Consider the following 14,130-nt stretch of genomic DNA (forward strand, 5'->3'; position numbering starts at 1 on the left):
TTGTAGGTACATGTAATCTGGAAACATTAGGACAAATTTGATATTTCAGTGGTTATGAATTGATCATCACTATACAGAAATATAAAATGTAAATCAGCCCTAATTGTTATTTTGATTTGTTGTGAAAGACACCAGATAAAATGTATTTATAAAGTTATAGTTGACTTTGTGCATAAGACACTGAAGTGCCTCTGAGTAGTAAATTCTTCTTCTTTCGTCCAATGTCCTATTTTCATATGAGCCTCCTCCAGTATTTCAATTGATATGACTCCACCAGTTGAAAAATGCCTCCACCCATGTTCACTGAAGTATTCTCTGAGTTGCCATTGTCACGTATAACAAGTCAAAATTTGAACATTTTGCTGGACTTTGTCATCTGAAAACGCTGGAATATTACTAAGGGAATGACCGTCCCAAGTTCTCAGTTAAGTTGCCAAACATGGTGAACAAGTATATCTATAAAAATAAGGAAATGACAGTTTGAATGATTCCTATGTACAGACGAGTATCTCACATCATTTCTTAACCACTGAGGGACTGTGGTTGTATAGTATATGAATAACTTTCATTTTATTTTGCATATCACATAGATTAAAATTATTATCACTGCTTCACTGGGTAAAGCTTGAAGGTGATGAGCTCACTCATACGTCACCATGGTATCAGTGTCAGCATGTGTAGTATCTGTCATTGGTTAAAAGTGACACGTGACTACATAGGTATCCCTGTCAATGTCAAGGTCTTCAGGATGGGGAAACACAGCTGTGTGAGTGGACTTAATAAGTACTGGTATATTTGTAGAACTCATTGTATTCAAAAATTACAGACAATTCAATAACTTCAATTAATCATCCAGTGTGTGTACTGTGTGCATTCATACTACATGTGTAGAGAGCATGCATTGGCAGTAGGGGGCGCTTCACAACCACCCGTTGATCACTGCTTGCTGGTTATCAGATATGAATACCATTTGTAAGTTAGCGGTGGAGCACTGTGGTGTACGCGCATCGATCGCTCAGGCTGCCGGGTTAGGGTCATCGCCGCAGGACCGTTGCCTGCCAACCCACAGACTTTATTGGCATCTTGTCGGATCTAACAAAAATACCTTAGCATTAGAGTTGATACTACAGACGTACATCTGAAAAATGGAACTTAACTTTAACACTGGTAAGTTTAAATTGACAGCCATAGCCTAGTAGGATATTTCCAATTTCAAATTTCATCGTTGTGATCATAAACTTTCAACACAGTAAATCATCTATAACATAACTGTCCTTAAACTCTGTAGCCGATTTATTGACTAATTAATCACCCTAACAAAACGATCTTTTCAAAATCAAATTCAAATTTTGGTTCAGTCTACATTTGTCAGTCTAGTACGTCCAAGGTTAAAACTCCTACATAGCTGCAAATTTAAGGTAATTTTCTTGTATTCTTGTTCTGTGAAATCAAGTGTTTTGCTATACACCCCATATCATGTCAAATGCCGACTTTCTTTTCAACACAACCGGTTACTTTACTGGTACAAAGGCTATCATTATCGTTACTTATAGAGAAATAATGTTAGTCCGAACCACGATTTAATTTGTCACAACATAATCAATGGAGATTTTGTCAGTTTTTAGATAGCAAGCCTCCTAGTAGCTTGACGGTTCTATAATCATGTTTCACAGGACAAAAATATTCAACATATTTTAAAGGGACACAAGTGTCACATTTTACTAAAGTGACAAGACTATAATCAACAGTCTGTAGTAACAATTATTGCGCCGAACGAATAAGACGTTGAACACCTTCGTTGGTGAAAAAAGAAAGTCATAATGTCAAAGGTCAAAAACGTAATGTCCTTCTTACATTTTGAGTGGGTGTACATGTTATGCAGCGTTTTCTGCCAACAGTTTCTGGCAAAAATTGACATGATTTCTTTGGTAATTTGTTAACTAAAGATTGATGATGTTAGTAGAGTTTACCTTTTGTATGAAAATCATTTGGCGGGAAAGTAGTCTTAATTTATGCAAATTAAGACAATGTATGGAAGAATCGCTATATTGTCCACTGTTTCACCAGTTTTGAACATTTCAAACAAATATACCTTCACTCTGGCTCGGTCAATTTTTTGTGAATTTTTTTTTTATTATTTATGACACGCTATACACCAAACAGGTGTTTTATTTTGCGATAAAGTACTTTGGCCTACAGGAGGAATAAGAGTCATTTCATTTTAGTTTATTCATTTTAATCTCGTTTTGAACGTCATTTGAAATGACAGCCTAAATGCAAAACAAAAGTACTCTTTTACACAAACTCTAGTTTCAATTGAGGTATTAAATTTCTTAAACTGGTGTCAAGTTATGACTAAAATTGATTTATCAGTAATAGAAAACTGATGATTATATATGTACACCTAAAATCTTCAAGTGAACGATTTCTACCATACTGAACTTCAGATTCTCTTCCTTTTTAAGAACGGGTTTTTATGTCATCGTCGATCAGAAATATTGCTCTGCGACGTCACAGTACTCATTTTGCCAGCGAAAAAATATCGGCTTGTATGGCATTCACTGTGTATTAAGTACGCCTACATTCTGATTTCAATCGCGGTTGATATTTTGCTGATCTTATGCTGATGTGTCAGTACGCTTTTGAGTTTTTCTTTTCCAAATCCATCGGAGATAAAACATCGTTACCCCACTCTATTACATTTCAGGCTATCTCAATAGGAAGTAAGTTTTCTATTTGACATCGGTGGCGAAACTTACTTTCCCAAAAATTATCAAGTGCGTTCTCTTCCATCCATTTTAATTGGGTAAAGACTGGGATTTCCATTCCATATAGCTATTAAGGAATAGTGACGATGATTTAAGTGCAAGAAATAAAATTAAGAAAGTGGGGTTGGGTTGGACGCGTTTAACTTCTTTTTGATTGACACAGACGTATTTTAGGATTCTGTACACTATTGTAGAAATGTCCTTCTTTTCTCTTTGATGATGAGATTCCAGTTCACTATGTTGCTCTCAAAAATGAACGTTGATTTTTCTTCTTCACATTTCTTTGGCTTCTTTTTATTTTCTCTTCTGTCAACTTTTGAAATTGCATTTATAAGTGGCTTCTTTTAGATGCCGTTGAAAAGGATGCAATAAATACGTTAAAAAAAACAACCAAATTTCAATAGCTTTTGTTATGGTTCTAATATTGGTTACCGTCACTACTTTCGTACTCCCATCCTACTGTTTATCTGTCATTATCATAAAGTAAACTAAACTGTAAAGATATTTTCAGAGCAAAAAAATCCCACACTGCCTGTCAATAACCCACCATCACTCCTTCTTACAGAAGTCGTGTTGATTTCAAAACTATGTCGATAACTCTATTTTCTGTAACTGGTAGAAGTGATCAAAGCAAAACAAAATGTACTTACATCTTATCAACTATCAACCCCAAGACAAAAATAAAATATAAACTGAACTGTTGTTATTACAAATATTTCTGTAAGACCCTAGCTGTTAACAGCTATGTCATTCATTGATGTCTCGTAAATTGTGAGAGTGTTGCGCTGTGTTTGCAGCGTTTGGTCCTGCTTGCCTTGTTTGGGTCTCGAACTCCTAGCATTCCTAATTTTTTTCGACATTTATCCACGCATAGAGGAACCATGGGTAGAGTAACCGTGACTGAAGTTAATGATCCGTTTTTATTCAATCAATTATTTTTCAGCTGCCAGTCGTCGCCCTAAAATCTCTATTTTGAAGTCGTTTCATATGATAAGTTTAGTTTTGAGCGTATTAACTGTACTCTCGTATCGGTGTGAATCTAGAAAAGTTAGATTTTCCTTATTCCTACAGTCATATCATGTTATTTTCCGCTACTTCAGAGTTGTCTCCCCTGGACCTTCGAGGGTGTAGGCGTGTTAATCTTCGATTGTAAATATTTTGCAAGGTTACGGAAACACACAATAAGCCTCGAAAAACTTGAGGTTTCCTACGTCCGAATAACTGTTACTCCACAAAGACTGGGTGACCATGATCGACTGCAGGAGCTGGTTGAAAGACTGAAGCAAAATGGCCAGAAAATTATTCACAATGAAAACGTATGTAGTCCAAACAACAAAGGACAACGTGATGTGTGAAAACATATATAAAGGAGGTGTTGAAAGCTGGTACAATAAACAGCTTGCAAGTGAAACTGGCTTTCGGAAATAGAAGAGTTATTTGTCCTGTGGTCGGATTGAGGAGGGAGAACGGAGACTCGCTTACATCTTCCTTTATAGCGTGCAAGAAACAAGTAAAAATCCCGTCATATGCAGTCAAAGTAGTGCATGACCTTAATATTACTTGGTTCCTTCTCACGGTTGTTTTTATGCATGCCATTTTTTCGGCACCAAGGGAAAGTGTCGGTAGCATTATTTTTCAAAAATTGGTAAGTAACATTTCACAGGAAATTTGCTCATAATCAGAACGTATCATTGTGATTAGTCAATAGGAGCGAATATCTACGTTGGACCACAGTCCCGTGGGTGGGGGGACTGTGGTTAGACTTACAAACACTAACAGCAATGCACTCTACGAACTTTCCGCAGCCCTTGCCTTTAGTTACGGGATAGGAACGCTCAGACCAGAAGGTCCGTTGTTAGAGGGCGCTCTCCGCAATCGCCAAAATGTATCGCTGTGGCTGTATCAAACATTGTGTACACATTCAAAACAACAAAAGCATTCTGATTTTGTCTTGTAAAACGGTTTCTTATACAAGAATAAAACAAATCATGCTAAAACATGAACATCTGGTCATTTTTCATCCAATGGCGACTCAAATGTAGGTCAGGGTGTGACGTACCCTAGTGCTCTATGAGTATTTACATACCCTGCGTTTACCCGTCAGCCTAGAAGGCTGAAGATACTGATGGTTTAACCTCGAGAAAAACTATGCTATCGCTAAAAAGTTTTATGAGTAACTTACGCTGTGTATACCCTAGCGCGCACTTCATCATGGAACCGGTAAAAGAACTATAGAGTGCAGTTAAAAGGAATATTTAATCTTATACTTTGGAGCGCTTTAGAGATGATGAATCTTCAAGCCGTTTGAACATCCGAAATTTCTCAGATCAGCCCCGAATGTCTGCACTTTCGTTACGGAGCCCCACTCAATTATCAGATTTATCAAATATAAATATTATTTCCTTGATAAAATATTCAATGGAAAACAAAAGAATGGCAAACTATTAATGGGCTGTTGACACATTCGCTAATGCGACAACCAGGGATTGAGAAGGGCGCCTTTACTCGCCAGTGAACGTCTTACATAAGGAGCTAAGCAGATTATTTTCTCTCATACTACTGTCCTATTCTATCTATTTTATTAACCAATTATTAATATTAACCAATTCGGGGCACCTTGGTTCGAGATTGCACTATTGATTTTGTTTGGGTTTATTATTTTTTTCTCTGACCTGGTGATGTAGTTGCCTTGACTTATAACGATTGCTGGTCATTATTTTACTACGTGTGTGACGGCTGTGGTGTTGACTTAATCAATTAATCCGCTGATATGGACAGCGGATTAGCAAGTTGGCAATGTTTTCGGAGCAATTACAGTGGTGTATACACAAGTTGGAGAGGAGATAAGGACTTGATTCAATTGTCGGTAATATACAAAGCAGTCAGACGGTGTGGAGTCGAAATCTTTATTTGGAATACCACAGGCCGGTAGCTTTGACGTTCAAACGATTACACATCGCTTCCGGAATAATGCACAACGACAGATTCAGTGTTGTCCTTATATTTAAAAGTAGCCAGGTAATTAGAGAAAGTAGACGGGTGGACTGCGACACCCCTTTCTCGCAAGACGAAAAATGAAATTTTGGAGTGGAAATGGTGTTCTCTGGTGGCATCTGAGGTGACATTTGACTAATTCATTGAACATTTAGCTGAGACTGAAACATTAATTTTGTTGTGTGTCTTAGACGTGGCTCACATACAACAAACATGATTTTGTTTTGTTTGTATTATTTATGACACATGGTTTTATTTGTAGTATAGATCTTAAGTCACCTGCAGTCTGCTCATTTCATTGCTCATTTCCCAATCATTACCACATAATGTAATGTAATTACAGGCACCAAATGAATAAAAAAATGTCTATTTCAGACAATTAGAAGAAAAAGGAAGTTTTCCAGTTGCAATTACGGCAATGTAGGGAGCAAAAATATGTAACTATATCATCATTTTACAAGAATACTCAACCAAATCAAACTAGAATATCGTCTTTGTCGGATGTAAACCTTTTTAAGGAATTTAGATTTTTATCCGACATCGATCTTTTGACGTGGTTCCTTGGTAATATATTCCCCCGATGAACCTTATTATCTAAAAATGACACCAAATAAAACGAAATATCCTGACATACGCTTAAGTTTCAACAGTGCGTATACACGCAGACACGTATAGCGTATCAGTAGGAAGACGAGGCTGTCAGAGAGAACAGCGTAAAACGGTCGGAAACACAACTGCCCGTGACTGTGTGTAATTAACGATCGGCAACACACATGCCTGTGACTGTGGATTCTAGTATGTAAAAATAATCAATGAAAATAAAATACCTATTCAAATAACCAGTTGGATCTAAAAAAATTCCGTTATAGCTCATTTTTTTAAATCTAGAAAATGCGTCGATATTACTCTGGGAATAACTTGATTTGTTGCGAAGACTATCATACTCGTCGTGACGTTGGCAACCACCGCGGCGGCAGAACTAACTTGCCAGTCTCGTGAACTCCGAATCGTCGATCAAAATCACATCTTTTCGGTGCTTTTCTCTCACAAATTCAGCAGTTTTTCATACATAAACTAAAGGTTATGTTTGAAATCAAGTATACCTTTTAAACGGGCTTCCAGGTGCCGAGAACTAAGCTGTTCGTGCAAAAAGGTGTTTATGCGCAATTTTACAGCGGGCGGGCAAATTTCAAAACTAATCTGACAGCGGGCGGATAGTCAGTATTTAGTGTGGGCGGGGAAGAAATTTCATTTTTTCAGTGGGCGGGGAGAAAATTTTTGACAGTGGGTAAAGGAAAATACGGAGAGGGAGGGGAAAGTTGTGCTTGATAGAACTTGTGTGGAGATATAAGCGCCTAACTTAGAGGGGCGCAATGTTCTAAGGTATAGTACGAGCTGCTTTCAAGGTTTTGCGCTGTCTTTGATTGCCCATTTCTCTTTTATGTACTTCACTAGCCTACTCAACTACCGATTGTTAATTCATACTGATTTGTACTGTACAAAATGATTTCTATATTTCCTCTGATTATTCATAGTCTATCATCGCTCACCTTAAATAACCTAGCCTGACTAACGTAAGACGTATGTTGTTATAAATAAACAGGAACTTTCCAGGAACATTTTATGTTCGGAACTTTGTGGCAACATAGCATGCATGTTCATCCGCGGGTCTCTTAATTATACAAACTTCTAATGCTGATAATATCAAGCACTCGATGAAAATAATGGATTATATATTTCAGCATGGCTTGCAAAAAAAATCGCTCTTTCCGGAAAAAATGTTGGATATTGATTTATTTGCAGTCAACCAGTTTGACAAGTTTCTTTCTCACAGCAGATAGTAGGGAAAAAATCATATGGCCAAATTTTCACCATATTCCCGAGAGACAATTTGCAAGAAGTCCGGCCGACGGCCATGGAGTAGATTTGCCCTCTTTACCAGTCTGCCGAGGGGTATAGGAGATAACCCCTTGTGGTGAGGAGAGGGCAGTTTGGAGCATTTGTAATGCACAGAGGCTGAATTTGCTGTGTTTTATTAATAAAAGCGAAAAAGTCGAGTGGATTGTCAGTTGAGAAACATCTTTCCACCTATTTACTTAAAATATGCTTTATTTCTGCGAATCGGAGACGTGTTAACCAATTTGAAGTAAAGTAGAAGAAGTAATGACGCTCTGATCTTTATAATTTGTCAATCGCGAATATGTTTGTGTAGCGTGCTATCTACAGTGACCTTTGGCAGCATGATTAGATGGCGAAAGTGCCGACATTTGAAACTTTGAACTGGCATGTACAACTCACAATAGTTTTATGAACTTTTCCGGACTTGTCCCTGTTTATCAACCTTGCCGGCGTTTTATATCCGTGAATGTATCAGAAATACAGCCTACCAATAGACTTATTATAACATTAGAATGAAATTCACACCAAGAATCCTTCATTTAATACGCAGTTTTCAGTTTACTTTCTGTACCCTCCCGTATTGATTTAGCAGTCAGTGCCTATCTCGGCGCGGCTAAAAGGGCGCCCCCAATGTCAAGAATTACACCCCAAATATTTAAAAATTATCACCAATTTTCAGCATTTTCTCCTTTGGATCTTACCAGAGCCCGTATAAAAGTCACCAGTGTTGTACATTAAACAGTACAAAAGGCATCGGTAGCGTTTCTGCCTCTCTTAAGGCCTTAAATCCGGCGGTGGAAGAAGAAAAGGTGTAACCAACCCACTTTCGCTATAACGGTCAAAATTGACATCGATTTGACCAGTGAAAGGGGTTTTGGAGAGAAAGTGTTAGCAGGTAACTTTTGAGGGAGATCCATGAACGGTTTACGTGGGGGTAGTTTTTCGTCTCAAATGCAAACCTCCCGTTGCTTGAAATACTGACCACTGACGCAAAAAATAAAATCCTTTTTCAATAAAATGTTTCCTACATATATGATATCACAGTTTCACATCCCTGCTATGGTGTATCTATATTAAAATACGGACAGTATTTATGAAAATAATATTTATTTTTAGTAAAGAACCTTTCTTGCAGCCGTCTAAACCTCATTTTACAAATCATGAACTTCGGTCAACTTTTATTGAATATGATGTAAAAGAACGTGAGTCATGAATACATTTCGCGTCACAGCGAGCCATTTCTTCATTGAAATGACAACAGCAGCAGAAAAAAATGCATATGCAAGTCCCCTGAACAGGTGTTATACCAGCTCTCGGTACAGCCAGGTCAAAGTTCGACACCCTTTCACAAACAAGTTGGAGATATACATGATAACCTGCCTTACCAAAAGCCCATTTTCTCTTTTATGTACTTCACTAGCCTACTCAACTACCGATTGTTAATTCATACTGATTTGTACTGTACAAGATGATTTCTATATTTCCTCTGATTATTCATAGTCTATCATCGCTCACCTTAAATAACCTAGCCTGACTTACGTAAGACGTATGTTGTTATAAATAAATGGGAACTTTACAGGAACATTTTATGTTCAGAACTTTGTGGCAACATAGCATGCATGTTCATCCGCGGGTCTCTTAATTATACAAACTTCTAATGCTGATAATATCAAGCACTCGATGAAAATAATGGATTATATTTTTCAGCATGGCTTGCAAAAAAAATCGCTCTTTCCGGAAAAAATGTTGGAAATTGATTTATTTGCAGTCAACCAGTTTGACAAGTTTCTTTCTCACAGCAGATAGTAAGGAAAAAAATCATATGGCCAAATTTTCACCATATTCCCGAGAGACAATTTGCAAGAAGTCCGGCCGACGGCCATGGAGTAGATTTGCTCTCTCTTTACCAGTCTGCCGAGGGGTATAGGAGATAACCCCTTGTGGTGAGGAGAGGGCAGTTTGGAGTATTTGTAATGCACAGAGGCTGAGTTTGCTGTGTTTTAAAAGCGAAAAAATCGAGTGGATTGTCAGTTGAGAAACATCTTTCCACCTATTTACTTAAAATATGCTTTATTTCTGCCAATGGTTTTAGAGACGTAACAGCCGATTTGAAGTAAAGTAGAAGAAATAATGACGCTCTGATCTTTATAATTTATCAATCGCGAATGTTTGTGTAGCGTGCAATGTATCCTTTGGCAGCATGATTAGATAGCGAAAGTGCCGACATTTGAACCGTTGAAGCGGCATATGCAACTCACAACATATAGTTATGAAATTTGCCGGACTTGTCCCTGTTTATCAACCTTGCCAGCGTTTTATGTGGGTTAATGTATCAGAAATACAACCTGGAAATAGACTAATTATAACATTAGAATGATATTCACATCAAGAATCCTTCACTTATCACACAGTTTTCAGTTTACTTTCTCTACCCTCCCGTATTGATTTAGCAGTCAGTGCCTCATTTCGGGGCGGCAAAAAGGGCGCCCTCAATGCCAAGAATTGCACCTTAAATATTTAAAAATTATCACCGATTTTCAGCATTTTCTCCTTTGGATCTTACCAGAGTCCGTTCAAAAGTCACCAGGGTTGTACCTTAAACAGAACAAAAGGCGTCAGTAGCGTTTCTGCCTCTCTTAAGGCTTTAAATCCGGCGGAGGAAGAAGAAAAGGTGTAACTAACCCACTTTTGCTGTAACGGTCAAAATTGACATCGATTTGGCCAGTGAAAGGGGTTTTGGAGAGAAAGTGTTAGCAGGTCACTTTTAAGGGAGATTCACAAATGGTTTACGTGGGGGTAGCTTTTCGCCTCTAACGCAAACCTCTCGTTGCTTGAAATCTTGATCACTGACGTAAAAAAAAAAAAGAATTCCCTTTTCAATAAGATCTTTCGTACGCATCTGATATCACAGTTTCATATCCGTTCCTGTGGTGTATCTATATTAAAATACGACCAATACTTATGAAAATAGTAAAGAACCTTTCTTGCAGCCGTCCAAACCTCAGTTTACAAATCATGAACTTCGGTCAACTTTTATTGAATATGATGCCGTCTAACAGCTGTATTCCATCGGCAAGGTACCGAGTACGAGTGGCCGACGCCACAATTCCATGAACTAAGATGACCTTCATACAAATCAAACCAATCACGCTGCTCGTAACAAAGGCAACACCATAGGCGCGTCCATCAGCCAATCACACTATTTAAAAAGTAAAAGATCGGGCTCAAAAAGCCACAAAGGGTATTTAGAAACTGTTTTATATTTGTGCAGTTCCAAGTGGGGAAAGGGATCGCGAAACTGCTAATCGCCCGTCTGCTGTCTAACAGCTGGCATTGTGATCCCGAAATTAATACGTCTATAACATGACAATAATCTGAAAACGTTAAAAGTAGCCGGGAAAAAAACGCAAAACAGGCGGGTTATTTACCCGTCACCCGGCTTCTAATGACAACACTGCACTGCCGGATTATGCCTTGTAGCGTTCTAATGAGGTGCATACTTGGGTCTACTAGTTTTTGTCTCAAGATTATGATTGGTCTTGCTGATATAACGCCAAACGGTTTTATATGTGCTATGTTCATCGTCATATGATGAAATCAATTTATGAAAATTCTTAGAAATTTCGTGACTTTAAAATTCAAACCGAATCAACGGCAAAGGCTACTTGAAGGTGCTAATAAAGAAAATTGTCTGTGGCTGTGTGGCAATCTTGCATCTATTCGTCTTGTTACTGAAATATGTGGGCAGTAATCAATCAATTAACGCTACCTGGGTAAAGTTCCTTGAGAATGTATGGATGACACGTTATGGGACATCGGTGTAGGAGTAGAAGGCAGTCAGTGTCACCATTATACAGACGGCAAATCTAATAATTCACTCAAATGTCACTGGTTTGACAGGTTATAATTACTGACCATGTACACGTTAATATGCTATAGGCTACTTGTGCATAGTTTTAATATTCAGTCTGCCTCTGGACTGACTGTCATCCATATATTCATTTAAGGGCCCGGGAAGACCCATGTTCGAAGACACTTATTTTAAACTGTTTTTTCACTCAAGGATATGAAATGTTCCACCCCTTAACCCTTTGAGCACTGTAATTTTCTCAAGCAAAAAATCTTACTGCAAAATTTTACCAATTTTTATGACTTTCAGGGGTTTCATTAAGAGCCGGCAGCCGGCGAAATTGACCGGTTACTCTCACGATTTCGCCGGCTACTTTATCGGAAAATTTGAACTCTTTCATAGCTAACTACAACATTGTTTACCTTCTGAAATGATACGTACAGGTTTCACAAGCTGTGTAATCAAACTTTTCAACGGCTTTTATGTGAAACAAAATTTAGAAGACGAGCGACTACTACGACCGCCTTGTTATGTACTACGATAGAGCACGGTCTTGGGTATACTGCCGCAATAAAAATCGGAATTGCAACGGACGATTCTATTGGCTACCTGAATTGCTGATTCCTATGCGGTGACCTTTATATACGCCAATGAAAACGGGCATACTTCACCTGTCGGCCGTCGTTAGCTCGACTCAAAATGGTCGATGAACAAATGAAGACGGAAACGATCGCAAGGTCAGGCTTCGCTGTACGATCCTCTGTTTTGAAGTGGACCAAGAAACAAGGGAAGGATAATTACGTGGATTTAAACTGTTTTCGAAGGCAATGACCTGATTTTTTTTCACGAAAAAACTTTCCGATTACAGTTCGAATTTTAGTAAGCCGACGTGCGTTCCACTGCGGCAGGCTCAAATGTGAAGCCTGGATGTGAAGGTATATTAAGACTTAACCAGCTGGCGTATGATATGTACTGCTCTTTGGTCTATCGACGCCAATAAGAACGTCGCCCAGAGTGGTTTCAATACGATCAGACCTCTAAATTCACTTCAAAAACGGTCGTCAGCTTAAATCAAAATGTGAGTTTCTGAACGTACAAATTTTCATATCCTATATTAAGGTTCTTACTTGCATACCCATATAGTCAAATCACCTTGATGGTCATGTTTCTATTTGCGAAATATGGTAATGATTGTCATTTTTTTATCATTATTGTTATATTATCCTTTTTACCTCCCCAGTGGTATAAAAGTTCTTCATCTACAGATTTCCATACCAAACATCATAGTTCTTAATTTTAAGCATAACATTATTCATTAATGAAAAGTTTCTCATTTACTGTGCTTAAAATATGAGTGTTTCATCCAGGATGACATCAACAAGGGGGATTTTCTTTACCAGAAAATTTCGGGGGCATTTCACCAGTTCATGTGTTCTGCTTGTACCTCTAAGGTGTGACTGGCACCATTTCATCGGGGGGAGTGGTCCCCTTGACAATAAACTGGGGGTGCCAACATTTAGAGGGGGAATACCCTATCGCCATGTCCAGATGTAACAAAGTATAATATCATCTACATATCAAATTTATATCATTAATAATTGTGAATTATCATAGTTTACCTCCTAAAAGTATAGAGGCTCTAAAGACTTCAGTTTCCTTTGTTTAAAATATCGTCAACATTACAACATTTTATCATTTTTATTATGAATTATCATATTTAGGCCTAATCTCCCAGGAAAATGGCTTTTATGATATGAACACAAATTGCCCTGGAACACTGCTGACAATTCTCCTGAAAATACTAGAAATTAAAGTGACTGCGAGCTGTAAAAAGTGAATTTTAGCTCATATTTCAGGGTTCCCGGCCTTCGGCCGGGAGGGAGAACACCCCCTCCCGGACCCTCCCCCAACGACGACCGCTTTGTGGTCTTTTCCATTCTGGCACCCTACTTCAAAACTTAATGAAACCCCTGACTTTTTCTGTAAGTTTTTTGATAATTTTGAACCAAATGGACATCACATTTCATTTGCTACAGTTTTTTCTCAAAATTTGGCCAAAATCTGCAAAAAGTTGACTGGGGTTTGTTTTATAAAGGGGACAAAAATAGACTTTGGCGCTCAAAGGGTTAATTCTGAAAAATCAAGAATACTCACCGAAGGTTTTTGTTTTTGTTGGAGAAATTGCTACGAATACAGCTACTTGATAAAAAAATACTTCAAGGTAATCTTGCTGCAAGCACGGGTGAAAAAAGAAAAAAAAACCAAAACATTTGTCGCCATACCGATTCCCATCAGCTTCTCCCCAGAAATCAAATAGTCCACCCCACATATGTAATCATCAGTGTCCAGCTTAATCCAGTAAATCTGGACGGATTGTTTTTGTCTCTGGAGATTTTTGGCCTTCGCCCATAGGCTTTTTGATTTTTGTGTGTGTTTTTTTTCCAAATAAACCTTCTCGACCAGTCTTACAAAAGATGTGTATAGAGCAAGTGTTTTCTTGTGCTGTCGATCATGGACGAACATGTTTATGCCCCGGGACAGGATTACAGTCACGAAGACAAGTGCGCCGTAAGCGTTACTTGACAGAGAAGTTCATTACTAAAATACGGCAAGCTAAGG

Source organism: Ptychodera flava, chromosome 11, assembly GCF_041260155.1.
Source record: "Ptychodera flava strain L36383 chromosome 11, AS_Pfla_20210202, whole genome shotgun sequence".
NCBI classification, from domain to species: domain Eukaryota; kingdom Metazoa; phylum Hemichordata; class Enteropneusta; family Ptychoderidae; genus Ptychodera; species Ptychodera flava.